Here is an 8627-nt window from a genome sequence, read left to right as displayed (position 1 = left end):
GGCCAAAAAAATGGCACGAACCAGCGAGTCACCTGCCAAAGTATAAATCAATTGATGTTGCAGCAAATTTATCTATGAACTGTAGATGCTTCCTGGACAGGAGGAGAAAGGTTGTCTGAAATACAACTATTAGGCTCCAATTCCAGAAGCAGATGGAACTGTTCACTACTTGGTGTGGTAACCTCGAAGCCAATATTATAGTTAGTCTTTGTGAAACTGCCTTAGTAGATGGCTGATTCCAAGAATGTGGCCTAATTCCAGAAATTTAGAGCCTATAAATGGCATTCATGGTATTGGGTGACAAGTGATTCATGAAAAAGACAACGTCAGTGAAAGCTGAAATTGTTAAAGTTCAGGATTACTCCATGAAAGGTCTTATACCGTACATTATTCATGAAATTCAGATGTGTGATAGATCAAGTCAGAAAGAAGAGAAATTAAAAGCTCGAAAAGGGGTGGAATAAGTGCTAAATTATGACTTAACTGAAAATAGGAGGGTGGTTCTTTCTTGTGAAGTTCGTAATCAGGGGCAAAAAGTACAGCTTTCAATATTTAACTATTTGGGATTATGTGACAAAGGGATCAAGAGCTAAGGTATTCATTCAGAGAAGCTGCCTAATGACACGGCATGTGCTTCACCTGCAATTTAGAATATAGAAGAAAATGACATGCCCACAATAAATTTCAAACGGAAATATAAAAAATATACTTCTGATGGAATGGATGCTCATTCTAAAAATAGATTTCATATGTTTCAGCTGTGTCAAATGGTGAATTCAAGGAATGTCATAGGTGGTTTGGGTAAATTGAACATAGAAAAGAGCAGTGTGATGGAATAAGATTGGTCAAAATATTGCACTTACTTGAGAAGTCATATAGATATAAGGAAGAAGTACTTCTCCGAGCAACAAATGAAAAATCATATGAATGCAAATAACTTTGCAGTTGAAACTTTTTAATTCTAGGTATGTATTACTTCTATGTTGAGTGTATCAACACAGTGAATCCTTTCTAAAGCATGTAAGAAAAGAATTCTTGATATGAAACTTTTAGATTTCCCATATGATTAATGACCTTGTTTCAGACAAAAAACAATGATTGGGTCGAACTTCACTGCACAAACAGCTGCTTTGTCTGTGTTACGAACAGACACAAGCCCATAATCATTCACTCAGTAAACCACACAAGTAAAGAGGAAGTGAGAGTAATAGAGTCTATAATTCTCTGGGAATAATAGATAAATGAGGACACATCAGTGTTCAAGACTCCCTTCAATGGCTTCATTGTGAGTGTTTATTTCATTTAGAGGCAGAACACTAAACTCACTGCTGTACCTTTCCAGGAGCATGGTAATATTATCACATTTATAGGCTATTCTTATGTTTTTGGAGACCATTCTTGAAAGAGGTGTGTCAGTATTGCCCTAAAAATGTTCTATTCAAGTTTTAACACACATGGGCATTAACATGAATTTGTTGCTACATAAGAGCACCTTATTTAACTTGTATTCAGTAACAGGATGTAAAAATAGCTGCAGTAAGCACTTCTTATCCATTGTGCATAATGAGCAGGGGGGATCCTGAATATTTTATGGGGGGGCTCAAGGGTTTGACCGATAAACAATCATCTCATAAATGAGATTATAAACAACATACAACAATCATGGTGTGAAGTAATATTTTTTTTTCAATTTACAGTTATTAATATGACATTTTATGCGTGGAGCTCTTAAATAAACGAAGCAAAACGAATGTGATGATAACCGTATAAAAAAGTTTGCCTATTTTTCAAGCATCTAGGTGGGTCTAACCTAACCTAACCGTCTCTCCCCCACCCCCCTCCCTACATCCGCCTGTGATACAGTGTATGATGAACATCGTTTATCCCCCTTGATGTAAATTCCCTTTGGTGTGCGAGAAGGAGTGCATGAAAAGATTTGGTGGAAAATGATGTCTGAAAGAGGCGGCCTCTTATTTTTCTCAAACTTATGCAGTAGTTAGCGATGATCACTCAATTAAAAAAATGAAAAGGTATAATTTTTTGCTCTTTGATGCGGATGGAAAAGTATTCTTTTTTAGATCAAGCTACTGCAGAAATTTGAGGAAAATAAAAGGACGCCTCTTTCAGGTATCAATTAAATAGTTGCAAATTTTGATTGGTTAAATAAGTCCTACTTGCTTATTATGTTTTTCAAAGCCTTTAAACTGTGCAAAAATAGTATAAATTAAGTAACTTCTTTAAAATAAACAACAAATATACTGCTCTATGTTCTTTGTTCCACAGTTATTAGTATTTACGTTATAATTCAGTTTTTCCTCCGTGGCTTGACGTACCTATGTTCAAAGGTTCATAACTTTCGTTCTGAGCTTAGTACAATTCACCATTAGCATGCTTATTTCGCATAATAAGACTAACGAAAATCGGTAATGGTTACTAGACACCCCCTTGCATGGTTTTATTTAAAACGTAAATGTAATATAATAGGGTTGAACATGTAAGTAAGTTTTTCCGCATTTGCTGGTACACATTCACAAGTACTTTCACTCTAGCTCTGGGGTTTAGAGCCAAAAGAATCAAAAAATATTTAATTACAACGATACATTGTTAAATTTATGACGTAAACTCATGATCGTCAAGGCTTAATGTTACAATTCATCAGATTCCTGCTGAAGCTTAACTCCAAATATATGTCATGATTTGAATGATATTATGTTTTACGAGCGCATTGAATGAAATAAAATCGCTTACATTGAAAAAATCTCCACATAGAGTGAAGGAAAAAAATGATATGCGATGTATCGTAAATTCTCTACCGATTATGTTGAGACAACCTGGATCGTATTACCGGAGTAGGAACTAGGAGTTGCAGCGGTCGCACACACAGTGGGACGGTCAACTCCTTTGCCTCAGTCAAGGGCGTACTCGGGATCATAACGGGGGGGGGGGGGGCAAGCCCAGTGGTGACATTTTAGCATGGAAAAGGTGAATGAAACCAACATTTTAAGAAAATTATAACAGCGCTTTATTAGTTAATGAGATTTTTTCCTTAAAAAATAGTTCTATTTATGTTACGTATCTTAAAATAATACATATTATTTTTTGTGGGTTAAAAGAAAATTTGTTGAATGCTTTAGTTTCATTTCAGTAGGTACTGATTTTGCTTAAAGACTTTTTCATTTTTGCTTCTTGAGGGGGAAGCTACCCCCCTCTGCCCCTCGCTGGGTAGGCCCATGCCTGAGTCGTTTTATCCTGCGACGTTGTATGATGGTTTACAAAGGCATCACCAGGATTAAATCCCGTGACCTTTTGGCTCCTAGCGCAAATGTCAACCCTTTGTGACACCTCTGGTCCTCAATAGAACACTTTTGAGTGGGTAATCATCAGTCCCAGCCTTTCCTACAGAAATCAACGTTAACAAATCTACCGCAACTATAATTGTAGAATAACAAAAATATAGCGGTTTACAGGGGTGCCGACCTAGAAAAATTATTGGGGGGGCCCAAACTAGGGATCTTGCTCCGGGAATTTTTTTAAGTATTGAGTTTTAAGTTTTTTTTAAGCATTTTAGAAGAGTCATATGATCGACATTAGAACCCTGATAAATTTAATCTTGATATCTGGACACTCCGGGGAAAATCGAAAAGCCTGGCAATTTTTTTCTCACACTCATAACGAATTTTTGAGGGGGCTCGGGCCCACTCAGGCCCCATGGAGTCGGCGCCAATGACGGTGTACATAGATGTAAACGAATATAAAAAGCATGGCCTTCCAAAGTCGATGTTAGCTTGACTTCAGGTTGAAGGCAATGCCACCCTCCTCTATTGCAACTATACGTTTACCAAATGGCGACGTAGCCGTTATTGCTGCGCAAGACAACGTGCCCGTCCACAAAGTTATGCTCGAATAACTGCGGCTAATTTAGCGTGAGTATTGGTTTGCAGTAGGTTAACATATACATTTAAATTATTATTATTAGTCGTTATTTCTTTAATTTACCCACCTTATGTCTGAAAAGCAGCTGATTTCGTACCGAAGGACAGGTAGGTGTTGGCTCTTGTCAGTCGATGTATGAATGTGGTTATTGCGTCATGCGGTGACGAGATGCATAAATAATGTTATTCTTTCCGTGAGTGTTTTTGAAGTAATGGAATATATTTCCTTTCCTATAAATTAAATTCATACATATTTTTAGGGAGTTTTTCCGGGGTAGAATATTTTTCTGCGTCAAGGGTACATTATTTAGTACTATTTTGTCTTCGCGGGACAAGTTCGCGCCAAAATATATTGTAGGCTAACATCTTTTGGCGTGAACTTGTACCGTGTGAAAAAAGTTCCAAAAAAATAATTTCGATGCAGAAAAATATTTTACTTCCGAAAACCTGGCAGAAAAAATGTGTAAAGAATATTTAACGAACAAGGCGGGAAAAGTTCGCGCCAAAATATGTAAACCCTACCAGATATTTTAGCGCGAATTTGTTCCGCGCTGACAAAATAGTGCCAAATAATAAACTCTTGATGTAAAAAATATTTGACATTAGAATAACTGGCTGAAAAGATATTGAATTATATTCAACAAATAGGAAATATCTTCCATTCACGGGAAGAATATCAGTATTTACACATTCCTGAGACCACGTGAGGAAAGAAGAATATCCATACATCGGCGAACCAGTGCCAAGAAAGTATCAGTGCCGTCTTTGGTCGTCGACTTAACCACCAGGCCAAACAAATATATCTCCTGAATCTACGAAAAGGCAAAGAAGGTGAGTAAATTAAATAAATTTCAACTTTTAAGATTATTTGTAAGGTATATGCCTACCTACTAAAAGCTAATAGGCACGCTAAATTTCCCACATTTATCTTAAGAAAACGTTGTGGACGGGGACGTTTGTCTTGCGAAGCAAAAGCGGCAAAGTTGCCGTTTTGTTAACTTATAGTTAAAATTGGGAATTCATTTTTGATACACAGTGCTGAAGATGTGTACTATTTGAAGACATTAGCTAAAGGTGTATATTCTTAAGCCTAATCGTAAAAGATTTCTCGTTGGCGTGGCTAGTGTCTCCACGCCGCAGTCGTGAAATCGGCGTTCATTCAGAATTTTCAAAACACCAAACTGTTTTCTTGTAATTTATAATTGAATACCTATGCTTAAAGCTTTATTATTAAAGGATATCTATTTTACTCTATTCGAATAATATTACTTATAGACGAGTGTAAAAATTTATAAAATATCCCTCCGAAAGCCGTCAAAGTTCACCATTTTGAACCATTTATCTTAAAATTCCGCAATTTATTGATCTCGCACCTAACACTTATGTTGGTGGGTATTCCATACCCCCACACACTACGTTATTAGTTGTACCTAACCCCCCCCCCCAGCCTTAATTCCTTGCTGCTCCTGTAAAGAAGGGGCTGAATAAAAACGTGGTAATATCAGCTCTTGAAAATAGTGGACTAAAGTAGCATGCAATTTCTGGCTTTTAGGTTATGCTAAAGTAAGCCTGCATTTGCCATCGCACTTAGTAGGAGACTGTGCTGTAATCTACATTATGGGTTTATCTAGGAGCATGCGAATTTTGCGCTTATTAAAAGTAAGCTCAATTAATTTCGACAACATTAATCACGTGATCTGAAATTTACTCCAGGGAGTGCTTGAGGAGAATGTTGGTTGCATGTGCATACGGATTCCAACTCTCACGCATCGGAAAACCATAAATTTCAATAGTTCAGCTAGATATTTCTTACTCACACTGCTGTAAGCTAAATTCACCGTTTGCAATCGGCAGAAATCATGAAATGTGACCGTAATCGAAAGATGGACTATCATGGGATACATGCCCCTGGACTGGAAGTCTCATCAGCAGATGTATCATGGATAGTCATTGCGAGGCGAAAGATTTCAGGGGGGATGAAGCACCCGAACCCTCTGGTCATGTGCCTGAACTACCTTAGAATGGCAAGATAATAATAAGCATGCCTTGGGATTCACTTTTTCAAACACAACATTGACAGGGAAAAATATCTTACCTACCCAGTGGCGTAACCAGGAACATCCCTCGGGTGGGATGGAATGGCGACCCCTCTCCCCCAGGCGAAATCTGGTAAATATTTTGAAAGAGGACATGCTTAAAAATACATTTTATATAATTTTTGCACTAAAAATTTAGCTTCCAGTAGATGTCGCTTAACCCACACGTTGCATTTCATACTGTGGGTTATCTTATATTACATTGAATTTTTTCTTTGAACAGATGGGAGGAAAACGGAAAAGGATGGAGATGGAGGAGTCTGAGGGACCAACCGAAACAAACACCCAGGTTGCTGAAAGGTGCCGCGTAGTCGTGATCACCCTCTTATCACAGGATGGCCATGTTCGACGAATTGATATACGGCCCATACGGAATATATCTCAGGCCCGTTAAGTATGGACAATTGTACTAATTTTTACAACTTTAAAATATTATTTCTGCTCCTTATATTTTTTGTATTTAATTGAAACAGCTATAAATTGTTAGATTAAATATTGATCCAATCAACTAAATTAGATGAAACTTAAACATTTATCTGAGCTCTTGTGGGGGGGGGGGGGGGAGGATTTATCCCCCAAACCCTTCCCCCTCTGGCTTAGCCTCTGGGTACCATGACTTTGACTTACATTGCTTCTCTGAGACAATTACTTTGATTTTGCCTCGAAATAAATCGCCATTGTATTGCACTAGAACCCACTGACCTATAAATTCTGTCTTCACTTCAACAAATATGTCTAAATTCAAGTTGATTTCTTTAGTATGTTTCTGTCCTGAAAAACTTTGATTCGTGTTGCATATCATGAAAATGCTAAGGATATCTGGTGCTGCATGAATTTTGTCCCACGGCTTTAATTTGATGATGATATTATTTATATAATCTTCTCCAGCACTATATAACTTGAACAAACAAATATTGAACAACAATACAATACAACTTTTCTTTGAACAAACTTCTAAAGGGACTACTGTAAAATCCTTGGCAGATATCATTTTGATCCTCACTAGTTTCTCGACATTCAGTCAGTTTTCCAGAATTCATTAAATGGAACTGATATGAGCTGGGTTTTTCAGCTTAAGGTTTCCTGCTTTTCATTGTCGTTTTGTCCCTTTCATACTTTTTAATGACTTTGAACCTAGATTACTTACATATTTCAACATATTTGTCTAAAATTCTTAGTAAATACTCATAATATCCCCTTATGAGAAGACAAATAAAAATTCTCAAACACAAATAATCATGTATAATTGTAAGTTTCTGACTGCTCAATGGAAACAAGTCAGTCATTACAGAGGGTGCCCCCGAAATTGAAAGCTGCATTCAGAATCAATTGCTGTCATCAGTGAAAGTTTTGGTTAATAGTTTTAAATATATAAAACTCATTATTTTGCAAAATGTAAGGAACTTGAAAATTTTGTTGGTTTTTAAAATTTAAATTTCACTTATTTTTGATAATATTACTTTTTTGCAGATGCAGGAAAAGGGGAGAAAAGACAGAAGTAAAAATGAAGAGTATAAAAATGTAAATTGGGTCTACCCGACAGCTAGGAATAATAAATAATCAAAGATTTGATTCCTTTATTGGCGTTTCATGTATTCTTCCTAGATCCTGACCCTGAGATTAAAATTTGGTAATATGTGAATGAAACACCCTTGGTTGGGGGATAAAAAAAAGTCTTAAGTTATCTTTTTTTAGTTCTGTTTTTACTTAATATAAATTACAATGTCATGTAAATATCCTTTAGCTGCTGGGAATTGGATTGGACTGTCGAGTAGTCATTTAGTAGAAACATTATAAATACCTTCTGAAGCAGTTATCACTTTTTAAGATAATTTATTTTCCTGGATCGCATAAAGACCTTAATTTGGGATAATTTCTTTTTTCCCTTGCTGAATATCCAATGTTTTCCATCCAATGAAGACGCGGAGTAGAGTTTGACTTGCTCGTGTTCATTATCCGGTCCATTCCTGCTATTATCTTTGGAATGTTTCCTGTCAGATGTCACATGTATTTTTTTAAATCGCACCAGGCATCGCAGAGTATTTTTCCTTCAGTCTCTCTTTTGAGGCTTTTACGTATGTGATTGATGCTTTGCTGAAATGTGCATTGAATGTGTATAGGTGGAGCAGATTGGTTAGAAAGGATATAAAAGTAAATGCGTTGAATTGAATGAATAAAAGATTTGCAGGAAAAGATTCAGGCACAAGAAAAGAGAAGACATGTATATGATAGCAGGGTAAAGCATATGTATGTGCTTTAGAGAAAAGAGAGGAATGACGCTGGGTTTGTAAAAGAAAGCGGTCATCAAAGATCGGATTTGATCTATAAAACATTCCAGTCAAATGGTCCTAGCTAATGGCTACTGTTCATATGGGTAAGGTATTCTCTCATGAGAATTATCAAAGTGTAGCTAGGCAAAATATTAGGTATATTTCAATAAACATGGAAATAATACTATAAATAAAATTAGTCCTCTCTTATTTACTCAATCATAGTATCAATTTCCACCAAGTTACTTTCCAAAACAATGTGATGCTTTAATTTCGGTAATATTTGAAGTACTATTGATACATATTATAGTTAATACTTCTGATTCTCA

The 8627-nt window shown here is 36.3% G+C and overlaps 1 long non-coding RNA gene across 1 annotated transcript; it reads left to right on the top strand.

Annotated features, from left to right (window-relative positions):
• Positions 1-4636: 4636 nt before the first annotated feature.
• LOC124171698 lies at positions 4637-7608 on the top strand. Its single transcript, XR_006867914.1, has 3 exons — positions 4637-4763; positions 6252-6422; positions 7499-7608. It is a non-coding gene; the product is annotated as an uncharacterized LOC124171698 (long non-coding RNA).
• The last annotated feature ends 1019 nt before the right edge of the window (positions 7609-8627 follow it).

Source organism: Ischnura elegans, chromosome X (assembly GCF_921293095.1).
Source record: "Ischnura elegans chromosome X, ioIscEleg1.1, whole genome shotgun sequence".
NCBI lineage: Eukaryota > Metazoa > Arthropoda > Insecta > Odonata > Coenagrionidae > Ischnura > Ischnura elegans.
Note: the sequence above shows the minus strand (reverse complement) of the source record. Positions and strands in the feature narration are given on the sequence as shown.